Here is a 14,562-nt window from a genome sequence, read left to right on the forward strand (position 1 = left end):
CCAAGGAGCAGGGCCCTCAGCACGGGGCAGGACAGTCAGTGGCTGCAACCATCCCTTGCATTTACACTCTAGGGACCATACTTCATCTGGAAGCAATTCTTTGTCTTTTCCTTTTTAAAAAATTTGTTTTCAACCACATTTGACATTCAGTATTATTTTATATTAATTTCAGGTGTCTAGCATAGTGATTAGACATGTATATAATTTATAAAGTGATCCCTGGTAAATCTAGTACCCACTGGCACCATGCCTAGTTATTACGGTATTATTGACTATATTCCCTAGGCTGTACTTTATGTCCCTGTGGCTGTAACTGTCAATCTGTACTTCTCAATCCCTACACCCTTCCACCCAGTCCACCAGTCCCCTCTGGCAGTCATCAATGAGTCTGTTTCTGTTTTGTTTGTTCATTCATTTTGTTCTTTAGATTCCACATATAAGTAAAATCATACTGTATTTGTCTTTCTCTGGCCTATTTCACTTAGCATAATACTCTCTAGGTCCATCTATACTGTTGCAAATGGTAAGATTTCATTCATTTTTTTTTTTTTTATGGCCGAATAATATCCCATTGTGTATATGTACTACCTCTTTTTTTTTTTTTTTAAATTTTTTTCTTTATTGATTTTAGAGAGAGAAGAAGGGAGAGGGAGAGAGAGACAGAAACATCGATGAGAGAGAACATCGATTGGCCACCTCCTGCATGCCCCGCACTGGGGATTGAGCCCACAACCTGAGCATGTGCCCTGACCAGGAATCGAACCAGCATGGGTCAATGCTCAACCACTGAGCCACACTGGCTGGGCTGTACTACCTCTTTTTTAAAAAAAATCTGCTCCTCTATCAGTGGGCACTTATTGCTGAGGCAATCATTTTTCATACTGCCTAAATATCTGCCATCTATAGCCTATGAGGTGACAGACACCAGAACTTGTTCCACCCGCGCACGTGGCCCCGGGAGGAAATGCAGAGAGAGGTGACAGGAAGTCCTCAACAGGTTTCCTTCTCACTGAGAGAACACTGTGGAGTGGACAGGCCCCCTCGTGGAACTATTATTGCTTTGGCAGCTCGTAGCGTAGGGTCTTGTTCCACCTGGGGTGCTTTGGACACCATCTCCTTAGCCAGCGCTGCCGCTCAGTCAGAGCGCCTCCCCCAGGGTGGAGCTGGGGTGATGAGTGGACTTCCTTCGGCTAGCAGTGTATTGGTGTTTGAATAGGGAACTTCGGGATCCGACCGTTGCACCCAGGCAACCACCTTCCTAGTTTTCATAGTAGCATTTTGTTTGGGTGAATAACAGAAATAAAACGTGAACTACCAAAAGCATTTGTCGGATCAGCTATGGCCAGGAGTCCCCAGTGGTGCTGGGTGGGATTGTCAGTCTCAGGTAATCCATGCGGGGCAGGTCTCAACAGGTGTCAATAACAATACTGTATGGCATTCACTGGTTTACTTGTTTGTTTCTCCAACCAGTTAATAAACATTTTATAGTCATTCATTTTTTTTTCTATTTCTAGTGAGTATCTTACTCAAAATAGGTAATTCGATAATATTAAATCAATTTTTAAAAATTCAGGGTTTATATACTGTATTTTTGTTCATACGTCCTATCATACTTGGTTTTACAGATATAAAATGCATTCTGGAAGGACAATAAACTCTGACAATTAAAACGTGCTCCTTAATTATAAATTATTTTGATACTTGAGAAAAAATTTGATGCATTTGATGCAGATCTGTTGGTAACATAATTTTGTCTAATCAAATGACTACTATGAAAGTTTTAATAAAACTCTGCTCTATCAACACATTTAAGGTATATTGTTTTCCTCCTTATTTGAAAATTATCTAAAAAAAAAGTCTTTCTCTATAGGAAATATAGAAATAAGAAATTAGTAGTAATAAAAGAGACGTATCACCCCGGCTGGAGTGTCTCAGTTAATTGAGCATCACCCTGGGCACCGAAAGGTTGCCTTGATTCCTAGTCAGTGCACTTGCCTGGGTTGTGGGTTCGGTTCCCAGTTAGGGCACAACCAATCAATGTTTTTCTCCTACATCGATATTTCTCTTTCTCTTTCTCTCTCCATTTCTCTCTCTATGCATGTTGTTGGGTGAGGATTAAAAAAAACAAAAAAAATGCCAAAACACAAACACATACCATAGAATTATACATAGTTAACTATATCAAATACTATTAAAAATGCTTGAATATTTATTTTTTATAATAGTTGTCCTTCTAATGTTATGAAAGGAATTAGTAATTTATATTATAAAGGAAGGACACTGATAATTTGAATTGTTATTCTAGTTTTAAAATTTTACTGCAAATGGGAAAAATACCTTTTTTTAACCCCAAAAAGTTCCCAAGTAGATAGAAAAAGATGACAAATAACTAAGTCATTGGTTTTTTTGGGGGAAATTTAAAAAAATATTTTATTGATTTTAGAGAGAGAGAGAAAAGGAGAGAGAAAGAGGGAAACATCGATTTGTTGTTCCACTTATTGATGCAGTCATTGGTTGATTGTTGCATGTGCCCTGACCAGGGACTGAGCCTTGCGGCCTTAGTGTATCGGGGTGAGGCTCTGACCACTGAGATACCTGGCCAGGGTATGTCATCATTATAGAGCTGGCCACTCGCTCACCTGCTGATAAGCCTGACAAGTTAATGCTAGAAGGGCCATGAGCGCCAGTGAGGAGAAAGCAATGATGACAATAATAGTCCTAGAGAGTGTTATCATAATCCTGTGCCCCATGTTCAGAGCGTTTATTTATTTTTAAAATTTATTTATTGAATTTATTGGTGGGGGAACAATGGTTAATAAAGTTATATAGGTTCCAGATGTACAATTCTATAATACATCATCTGTACACTGTATTGTGTGTTCACCACCCCAAGTCAAGTCTCCTTCCATCACCATTTATCCCCCTTTCAGAAAAATGTTTTCTGTAAACCATTTTTCTTTCCTCACTCTGTGCAAAATAATGCAAAGTAAAAGACTTTGAAATACTTAGAAGCATAATTCAATGTATCCAATTCTGCAAATGGAAAGGTAGGCTATTTATTTCTCCTTGGAAGTTTATTAATTCAAGCCACGTACCAGTTAGAAAAACATGTATTATAGGCAAAATGGCTAGAGGACTCAAGTAATTTTTTTCTTCTAACTGGTGAGAGTATATCCAACCTTTTAAAAACGCAATAATTTATTGATTCTTAGAAAGAGAGGAAGGAGAAGGAGGGGAGAAGAGAGAAACATCGATGTGAGAGCGGAACACTGTTCAGCTGCCTCCTGCACACCCCCTACTGGAGACTGAGCCCACCACCCAGGTGTGTGCCCTTGACTGCAATCAAACCAGCAGCCTCCTGGTGCACAGAACAACGCCCAACCAACTGAGCCACACCGGCCAGGGCTATACAGTCATTTTTAATGACAACACTGAGCCATCCTCAGCGTAAAACTATTTGATAACTCTTCCAGGATAAGTAAGAATCGACTCTCTTTTGATCTCTAGCGTGGCTTTACAAAGAACTTTGCATGGAGTAGGTGCACAGCTTCTAGAAACAATTGAATAGTGGATGCAGAAACAAAGAGAAGTTAGCACGAGACTGTGCTGAAAGCAAACCAGCATTCAATGTCTTGGACGGTTGGGACATTGAAAGTAAACTTAAAAAGAATCATTTTTATGTGTCAAAAGTTATCCATTTCATTTACCCTCATTTGGAAAATAGTTATTTTTACTTAAACCAGTGATTTAAACATTTTTTTCCTGGCCTGAAGTTTCTGGTGCTATACCTCATTTATCTCTGTGATACTCTCACCCCATCAGTAGACCAATAGACAAAATAGCCAAATTCAGGAAATAACGGTCTCTTTTTATAAAGAGCCAAAAATTCAGAAAGGGATCTTAATCCAAACTCTTTTCCAAAAATAATCTCACTTTTGAAATTGAAAACAATATTTTCAAAGCTGCTGGATGAAACTTTTGCTCACCAGTTTCGATGGGGCAGCATTTCCCGTGGTCCACACTGTCATCCTGAGCACGGTGCTTGCTCAGCACCATTCTCTCCATCATCACGTGTTCAGAAGAGACGAGCATTGCCTTTCAATGTGTGCATAACACGCGTCCCCCAGGTATTCTGGCTCTTTTCTCCTGATTAAGAAGCTCAGCTGCAATATTCAACACTAAAAAAAAAAACAACGACGAATGTCTCTTCCTGAGTCACCATCTAATATTATGCCTGGGGATTTCAAGGTCAATGTGTGTGGCTGTGTGGTAGCTCAACACTGAGAGTTGTGACTGTGTGGGATTATGGCAAACATGAAAACAATGTCTTATGCACTTGCTATCTGAAAGGGAAAGGAAAAGCATGTAACATTTAAGGTACAAATGCTTAGGGAAAGATTACAATTGTCACACTTGACTACTGGTAGACACAGCTTGACATCCCTGAAGAATAAATATTAAAGAGTAACTCTTCTTCAAAGATATGAAAATCCACTCATTCAGCTATCCAATAAATATTCATTGGGAACCTACGGTGTACATAACGCAGCAGGTACACTGATGGATAGCAAAGATGTATAACATATCATACTGTCCGTGTGTGTGTCATTTCCTTAGGGCTTTATCAACAAAGTAGAAATAAAGAGGACTGATTATTGTAGATGGTGTTGGAAGTTAATCTTTTTGTACAGTAGTAACATGACCAGGAAAACCTTTAACATCCTTGTTCCTCCAAAGATATATCATAAGTTACTCACCAATAACCAGGGAGAATCTAAAAAAGACTCTTCTGTGGGGAAAGTGGACCTAGACTATATTTGATTGAGGACAGATAATCTGAGCACCGATGGTTTAAGAATTTCCAGGTGCAGTGAGATCAGCCTGATGATTATAAAGGGCATGTTATCTGAGATAATTACAGATTTAAAGTAAAAGGTGTCAACGTTGGGATCCCATGATTATGTGTATATGGCGCTACTCATTCTCTAAGAACATAGAAACTAAGAGAGCAAGAACAATCCAATGACTTGCTTAAGAGAACCATTTGAAAGCTTTTTTTCCTATGAAGAAACGTGATCTTTCAAACCGTGAGCTAGATTGTCAAGAGACTGAAAATTTAACACTGCTGAATTATATCACCGAATTGTTCTTTAAAGCATAGTATTCTAGTTTTCCCTAAAATTTCTATGTAGCTTACGAGTTTGATGGAAAGGTGCATGGCTTTATACCACATTACATCTTTTAGTATTTGGATAAAAAGGAGATTATTCAAACTTTAATCACATCAGGCTAGAGATTAGAGCTAATACAGATTTGTGGTCTTGAACACCAGCTCAGACCTTAATGCGACCTGGAGGAGATCGGGGGACCCTCTTGGTGGGAAATGACTGAGCTAAGATAAATGATTTACAAATGCCGACGAACCATCAGTTGCCTTCAATTACCCTATGTTGAGGCCCATCAGCTGATACATAAAGCTTCTAATTAGCTTCTCAGGACCTCACTATTACCTATGAACAGACAAGTAATGATCACCAGACATTTGAGCATGACTTCTGAGGTGGCAGGCAAAGACCAAAGCAAACAGAGAAAAGAAATTCAGAAAAAATAGAGATAAGCAGTGGGAAGCAGAAGAAAACAATTTTTTTTTTTTTCTGCAAAAAGCTTTATTGATTCCATTTGGTCCAATGCATGGGAGAAGGCTCCAGGGTGGTTCAAGCATGGCTGGTGGTTTCGGGGAGACGCTCAGGCAGGAGCCAGACACCAGGGATGCAGAGGGGCCCTGCTTGAGGGGAGCCTTTCAGAGACACGCTTGCCCAGCCCAGCCTGGGGACGGCCAGCCTGCCAGGTGAGCCAGGTGTCGCCGGTCTTCTTGCTGAGTTTCCCCTGCTCCCCAGGAAGTGGCTCCAGGAAGCCACCGAGCCGAGGGTCTGTGGGCAGGACCCAGGGCGAGCAGATCCCAAGGGCCTGGTCCGGGTCCTCTCCCAGCGCGGCGGCTTCCATGGCGCCGAGGGTCACCCATGCCCCTTGGGGAGGCTGCAGCACGTCCGGGAGGAGGAGGACGTGGCCACGGCGCTGGTTTGCAGCTGGGAGAGATGCTCAGGAGGAGCAGCCCAGGCCTCCAGGGCCACGTGGTCGGTGGAAACAGGAGCCCGGAGGGGCAGGTGCGGAGCCGCAGGTGCAGGGGGCCCGGCGGCTGATGGCACCTCCTCCTCGGTGGAGTCACGGACGGATCTGGGAGCTCAGGGTCGTTGGGCAACAGGAGTTAAGGTACAGACACAGTGTTGGCTGGTCTCGGAGGCTGAGGGTGGCTGAGGTGGTGCCGAGGGTGTGGCTGGAAAAGAGTTTGGAGGGGGGTCGGAGGCTGGAAGGAGGGGTGTCCCCGGGTCTGCTCTGTCCAGAGACAGATCTGGGGTGACCCAGGGCACTGCCAGAAAACAATGTTTTTAAGAAATGATTTATGACATCAGAGAGATGGAGAGTTTCTGAAGTGATATTGTAAGCAAAAGAAAACGGATAGAAATTACCTTACATGGTAGAGAGAAATCTAAGAATCGTGCCGGGAACTCTGTGGCTGAATTATGACAGGTATATAGGAAATTAAGGGAATTTTTAAAAACCAGGCAATTATTAATTTCAGGAAAAAACAATCGAATAAGAAAGGAAACAAAATTATAGTACAGTGTAACGCTCAACTCTGAGCAGTATTTACATAGGGTAACAATTGTGCTGTAACTATATTGGAGGGATGAGGGAGAAGGGAGTGTGCGCGTGTATGTCTGTGTGTGTGTTCTGGTGGTGGTCGCAGTACATCCAAAGCCTTATTCTCTGTGGTGGGAAGTCAGTCAGTAGAGAATGTTCAAAACTGTAAACCCAAGAGAGTAGTATTAAGCTGAACCAGCTGAAATTATTGATATTAGCCACTTTTTACTCAGAACAATGGCACTTTCATATGATTCAACCTAACGTAAGCATTATTTAGGAACATGGAAATACTGGATGAACCATCTGGAAGAGGCGAAGGGGTTGCCTCTGGGTGAGTGAATGGGGCAGAGTGGGAAGTTTTTGCTAAACGCTTTATAGAGCGATTTGGCATGTTAGGCAATAAACATATATTAATTTAATAAAAACTAAATGTAATAAAAGAATGAATAAGTGGCTTATTTCCAAATTAGCTCGGTGAAAAGACCCGACTTTACTTTGAGGGATCATTAATAGCAGTGATTGATCTGATTGGGCTCACCTTTTCTCCTTTAAGGGTTTCTACCGTTTAAAAAATGACTATTAGGAGAGCTTTCTCAGAAAAGACAAAAATAGTCTATTCTAATAGTTCACTTAGAACTCTAATTGGAAATTTGGTTGTCTTCTTCCAATTAAGCTAATTAAAGTGTAACTCTGTTTGGGCCCGGGAGAGGAGGAGCTCCCTAGCTGGGATTCAGAATAACAGCTGACTTTGAAAGGAAAGAACTAGAAGCAAATGCTTAAGAAGCCTGGTGAACCAACTCTGGAGAGATTTTAATTGTTTTCTTATTGACTGACACATGGAGGGAAAGCAGCCAGAAAAGTTCTGAAAAAAAGGTGGGAGAATGGACAACATCACCTGAGGTTTTAAATACATGGGTATCTGAATTGGGAACATCCATCTTTTTCTAGGGAGGGCACCTGTTTTAATGCCCTGAGCATTTGGTAGACAAGCCCATGCTTTGAATACAGCAGGTGGAGGCAAGTTGGAAAGCATGTGTGAAAATATCAGAACTTTCATCCCTCCTGGTCCATTCCAGGACCTTTCTCGCTAGTCTCATGGATCCACCCCCAGCTCCCTGAGGACGCTGTTGCCTTTGTTACCTCCATAACTTCGCTTCTATCGCAAACTCTGGTGTGCACAAAAACCACGAGGAAATCGTCTACAAAGGCAGGCTCCCAATCCCACCCTTCTTTTTCCTGTGATGTCTCTAAATTCATTTTGCATAACACACACCACTACCTATTTGCTCTCAGATGAGCTACAGTAGAAAAAAAGCCAAAATAAAAAGGCCAGGCCTGGGTGGGGGCGGGGGAGGGAGCTTCAAAATACCGAAGGAAAATTGCAAAAATCAAATCAACAAAAGTCCAAGGGCTTATATAGCAATGTGATTTAAACCAGCAAACTACACCTTGATTCGTGTCTATAAGGTAGAGTGTGGGTACTTGTTCGTAGGTTTGATATACTGAAGGTGGAGCCTCCAACGTTGGGGATGCCTGTGGCCTGTGGGGTACCCAGACCACCCTGATTATCTGGAGTGGGGTCCGGGGGTGTGCATTTTAGACAAGCATCCAGGGACTTGGCTGTTGGTTCTGACGCTCCTTCAGATGCCTGGCTCGAGTCTGAATGCCCAAACCAGTCGGCCCCTCAACCTTCTCTCCACTGAGAGATGTTATTTGAATCTTGGTGTCATTTTGCCAGATTCTTGTCAGATAGATATATTTCTTTGGTTCCAAAGAGACCTGAACAGTCTGGATTTAACTTGCTTATTGTTTTCAGTACAGTTTATTTGTTAAATATATGTTCAATTTTGATTTAATTTTTGTAACTTTGCAAGATTTTTTCTATAAATGTATTCACAAATCAGAAAAGACTTTGTCACAATTTTCTTGATTTATGATAAAGAAAAAGTAGGTGTATTTTACACATTAAATAACAAAGTTCTCAACACATAAGAGAGGTTTGGAGGTTGAAGACTGGTTCAACCTTAACATATTTATTTAATATAGTTTAATACTGTAAATGAGTACTTGTGTGATACTTGCCATAGTTAAGCATAAGAAAACAGTGTTATAAATTAGCATTAAACTGGAAATAGTGACATTCTGAGCTAACTTTCTGCTCTTTCTGAATTTCTGCAAAAGCCGTAAGTCAGGAAAGAAGCAGATGTCTTTCCTAAGCTTTTGATCCTGACACTCTGAGAATAAGGCGTCATGACAATAACAAAATATTTCAGATCAATGAACTTCAGCCTCTCCATTTTGTGATGGCTGAGAGGACGGACAGGGAGGGTTGGAAGAATGATTGCACTGTCCTCTGGAATCCGTCTACCTGAGCTCGCTCGGCTGTAAGCTGGGCTGTGCCTCATCTTCCTTCCAACCCTGACTCTCTGTGTGACCTTAGCCCTTAGAACCTAGCTGTGATGTCAGTGAGAGTGGTGGAAGGACATCCTAAATGACTAAAGTTGAGTTTCTGTTGCTCATAGGAATCAAGGTTCAAAACAGAAGTCAAGTCAGTTAGAGAAAAATATGAAAAATACATTACTTTTAGTTTGTTAAAGATTTGTAGCTACTGCTCTGGCATACCGCCTAGATGGGTGATTGAGTTTTTGAGAGATGTCACGGACATCACGTCCCTGGGGTGGGCACCTGGATTCACTGGGAGCTCATGGCCAGAGCAGGTCTCCTTCCTCCTCCTTTAGTCACAGGGTCTGAAGTGCTTGAGGAGCAACAAGATGTTTTAATTCTTTTTCTCTCCTTGTCCTGTTTTAGGGCATTGCCACCCTACAAAGGGTTGACCACAATTTGATATCTGAAATATCAATATTGTCATGGTGATGATTATATAATCAACTAGAGCTTTTGCAGTCTTGGGTGGAGTTTCATATTTATTGGGAAAATATTTCCTTGGGAACACTGTTCCTAGGAATCAGTTGGGTGATTAGAATTAATAGGCAGAATTTTGCTTTTCAGATTCTTTTCGTTCTTTTTCTTCTTCATGGAGCAGTTACCTGATCTTTTTAAAAATATGTTTTTATTTTTTTAGAAAGAGAGGAAGGGAGAGAGAGATAGAAACATCGATGTGAGAGAGAAACATTGATCAGCTGCCTCCTGCACACCCCCTACTGGGGATTGAGCCTGCAACCTGGTCATGTGCCCTGACCGGGAATCGAACCAGGACCGCTCAGTCCATAGGGCGATGCTCATTCCACTGAGCCACACTGGCTGGTCTGGCCTGATCTTACAGAGAGGAATGTCTTGGAGGCTTCAGCCATCAGCAGGGTCCATCCTCATCTAAATTTGTACAATTTTTTTCTTCCAATATTTCTTTCAAATGGATGAGATTAGAATGTGCATACAAAGGAGAAAATATGGGGTTCAGTGTCAAGACTGAGTTGAAAGAAGTGAGTTTAATTCTGATTCCTGTGATGGGACCTCAGGACCAAGGACCCCCTTTGTGAAGTGGGAGTGATACAGCCTATTGCACAGGGCTTTTGTGAGAGTGATATTAGGTCGCGTATATGAGAGTCATTTCAAAAGTGCTCTGTAAAAGTTAGGTGTTCTTATCAGACAGCTAAGCAAAGTTAGACGCTTCCATAGAACCCATCCTTCCCTCGCTGCAAGGAGACATTTTCTTACCAATGTGCAAACAAGACATATTTGCCATTGAAAGTTAAGTTTTTGAGACTAGATGGCTCAGGAAGCAATAAAGATGATCAAATATGTCAAGGGAGACATTTTTAAAAAGGGATAAGTATATTATAGTCAGAAGTAGGAGACAATCTACTTCTTTTAAAGAGCCATCTCTATTCATAGCATATTTGGAAAAGTATTGAATTCAGGGATATGAGACTAGAAAAGTGATCTAAGAATAAGGGTGTCATTCAGTATGAAATGTTTAGTCAGGCAAGCTTAGATTAATACTAGGAGCTTAAGTCATGGCAGCCCTTGCAGGAAGGACATGCACAGAGCAGGTGCGTGTCTGTGTCTTACCCCTGGACTTCTATCACCTTGATCCACGCCTGCCCGTAATCAGTTCTCCAATAACTTTTGCAGAATGAATGTAAAGGCTCAGGAGCATCACTGAGGGGAAATACATCAACCAAGCTGATACTATATTTGAATTGTTCCAACAAAGAGATACATGCTTGTTGGTTTTGATTTATGAAATAGAGGTGTGAGCTAATTACAGTGGCAGACTGAGCCTTTTAGCCTCCTTAATTTCTGACAATCTCAGGATCAGAAGGCTCTTCACAAATATCAGTGATGTGTAGTCAATGAAACCTAGAATGAAAGAAAACAAGTTCTCACTGGAGAACTTAATCTCTTAGTTTTGGGATGGCTAACAGGTCAGCATTATTCTGCTGCTGGGCATATCTGTTAGGGATTCTAAGGATACATCTAGGAGATCCATGAGTCAATTGATTAGAAATATCTACCGTGGGTGCTGGCATCAGGGATGGTACGTAAACACCTCTTAAAGGGGTTTTCAGCTTGAAGGGTGAATTTGTAAATGACTTCCTACCTGCTCTTCTGATAACAGCCTCATGATTATTATGGGATATGGCTTAATATGGTGACTAAAGTTTGGGGAAGTTGGGAAAGGTATTACAAGACTGAAAGAGACTGAGACACACCAGACACACATGCATTTGTGGATGTACATCTCCAGCCTCGTCCAGTTCTTTTGGACCATATGACTGCGTTCTGGCCAATGAGATGTACCTCTCTGAAGACATCTCCATGCCACCTTCTGGTGGGCACTGCAGTTATGTGCTTGCAGTACTTACAATGTACTTATGGCAGCCCTTCCTCCTGGACCGTGAGCTGGAGAGGAGGGGAATATAGCCATCTGGCTCCTTGTCGAATATTCTATTGCACACAGCAGAGTGCCTACACTGTACTGAACACATGAATGAATGGATGAAAATCTCCTTTGAAGAACTATGAATTCTCCCAGTTTAAAAATTATGAACTAGCCTCTGTAGAAATAGGAGGCAGCTTAATGAAAGTACAGGCATGTAACATGTTGTAGCTCTGACTATACTAAAAACATTTTATTTACTCATAGTATCAAAATGCTGGAAAGATTTTATTATTTCCCTCTGGTCTGGTTCTTGCTTTTCCTTTTTTAAATCAGGTCCTTAGACAATTGTTTTTTATGGGAGCGAAGTAAAAGGTGGAGATTTGGGATGGGCAAAAATGTAGAACTTTTTTTTTAATCTATAGTAATTACCATGAGGATAAACAGCTTTCTTCTCAATGCAGCAGTTCCATTAATAGTAGAATTCTTGGTGTCTCACCTGTGAGAGGTCTAAATATATATATTTCTATTTCTGGCTGGGAGAAACTAGGGTCTTACAAGTGGATTATTATGTGACAAGTTGGCTTTAGTTAGTTACCTGGGAGGTTAAGACAGCTGATTCGGAAAGACAAGGTGCACATCCTCATGTACATTCTAAAAACTCTGACACTCTGATTACAAACAGTAGTTTGAGAAAATTGGGGAAAAAAAAAAAAAACAAGTTAGAAAAAAACAGTTTATTAAGTAATATCATATAAATAACTTGTTACAAAAATTGATTTTCAAAAGGCATATTTACTCTTTGTGAGAAGTCACTTTTTAAATTGCATTCTTTTCAAATTTATACGTCTACGAAAACAAAGGGAAATAAAAGAAGCCATTTCAAGGAGAGTGTATTTGCCATTGGATGACAACAAAAGGCCCGGCCACATTGAGCTAGAAGGTAATTGTCTCAACCTCTTGTTTCTAACACAGAAAACTCTCTCTGTAACCCGTGAATCTGAAAACCTCCCTAACTAGAAATGTTGATGAAGGCTGAGCAGCGATGGTTCCCATCAGGTGTCCTCACTGCCGAAGACACAAGCAACGCGGAGGAAAACGCTTCGAACCGAGCGCTCCAGCCAGTAAATCTCCAAGGGTGGCATCAGCTTCAATTTGTACTTGGGAGTATTTTTAATTAAAAACAATCAATACCCGAAAGCTTTGATTTTCTGGGTTGAAAAATCACAAATCACAGTAGGGGAATGCCAAATTGCCTTAGCTGGGTGCTCTGGAAGACGGAGCATTTCCTGTAAGGCCTGTTCTTACGCGGTGCACTTCGAAGCAATGGAAATAATCACAAACAAAACAGGACAGCGGTTTGCAAGCGTTCCTCAGCTTTAGGTTTGCTGCACAGCGGTCCCCTGGCTGCCTACTCATTCTGTACATTTGATTCCTTAATAAACACTAACCTACTAGATCATAGAAAACTCAAAGCTTATCGAAGGTGTCTCTGGACATATTTACATGAATAGCGTAGCCTCGCAAGAAACACCCGGTCTCATTACAGTGGAATGCTTTTCCCACAACGCTGGGTCCATGCCTCATTTGTCAGATTAACCCCATTTGGGGAGAAATTTGAGTTTGTGGTCCATGGGTTTAAAAAAAAATAGAATTAAGCAACTTGTAAAAGCTCTTTTGAAATTAATCTAATAAGCCAGTGGCTGTTCAGCTGAGCGCCCCGTCCTGTCTGGGCGCAGCGGGTATAAGGCTCCGTTCCCGGCTGACCTCCCTTCGGCACCTTCATCCGCTGGCTCTGTGGGCCTAATGTACCCCCAAATTAAAAAATGAAAATGCATCATAAATAAGGTATTACAAAATGGGGAGTAGATTAAAGATTGTCTCAGCAATGCTTAAATTAAATTGACGATGCAGAGACCATAAACTTGTGGCTTTAAAAATGAGCTATTTCTTAATTAACTTTTAACAGGCGTGTGAGTCAATGTATTTCTTTGCTAAGAGGGTATTGCTCTGCCCATTGTATATGGTCGGGTCTGATGTATTTTAGTAGAGAATTATCCCTTTAGAAAATTATTCCATAAAGATGCCAGAGGGAGATTCAAAACGTTGCAACCGTAATAGTGCTGAACTAGTAAGAAGACCATGTGAATTCTGTATTGTCTAGTAAAGAAAGCTGCTTGTCAGACCTTACGAAAGAGTTCATCTTTCTGAAGATCCACACACAAAAATCTAGTCTTTCCACCCTTAGAACCTGATACAGAAGGCCACCTTGTCGTGTTAATATAAGCACAGCAGACTGCTTAGATTTTTCATCTCCTGTCACAATTCAAAAAAGATTTCATCTAGATAAAAACACAAAAGACAAAAAAATTACTCTAAAATGATCTCTTTCAAAATAGTGGGGATTATGACTTTTTAGAGAGTTCTTCCAAAGTAATTACAGTACTTCAGAATTAGTGACTAGGGTACAATAATTTATTTGTGGTGAATTTCCTGCAGAAAATACATTTAGCTTGACCTGATTTGAAATATTTAGTTTGTCCTCAGGATTCAAGTCTGTTATTTCCTTTCAACTGCATAGTCTTATTGGTCGTCAAGTATACAGAATTGAGGAATACCCAATCACAGTCTGTACATTATTATCTTCAATAAAATATGCGTTTCAAGGCAAAACATTTGATATAAGGTATTGTTCAGCAAATCAGGATATCTAAAATTTCTGTACTTGACAATGAAAATCCTGGAAATATTTCCAAGTTAATTTGAATTCATAAAATTTGGACGCTTCTAAGATAAAGAATCAACTTTGCAGAACTTTTTGCACAACTTTTTGGGAGCTGAAAATGAAAGCTCAACCACAGATTTTTATACTGAGTTAGAAACTGAATAGGAAATGGAGTGGATTTGTATCTGAATCTCTTTGTATGCAACTAAACTGCAGAGCTAAGAAAAGCTCTGTAAAAACGATACTGACTGTGCCCAGATCCTCTCTTATGGTTCCATGGAGCCATCTTTTC

This window comes from Molossus molossus, unplaced genomic scaffold, assembly GCF_014108415.1.
Source record: "Molossus molossus isolate mMolMol1 unplaced genomic scaffold, mMolMol1.p scaffold_m16_p_3, whole genome shotgun sequence".
Taxonomy (NCBI): domain Eukaryota; kingdom Metazoa; phylum Chordata; class Mammalia; order Chiroptera; family Molossidae; genus Molossus; species Molossus molossus.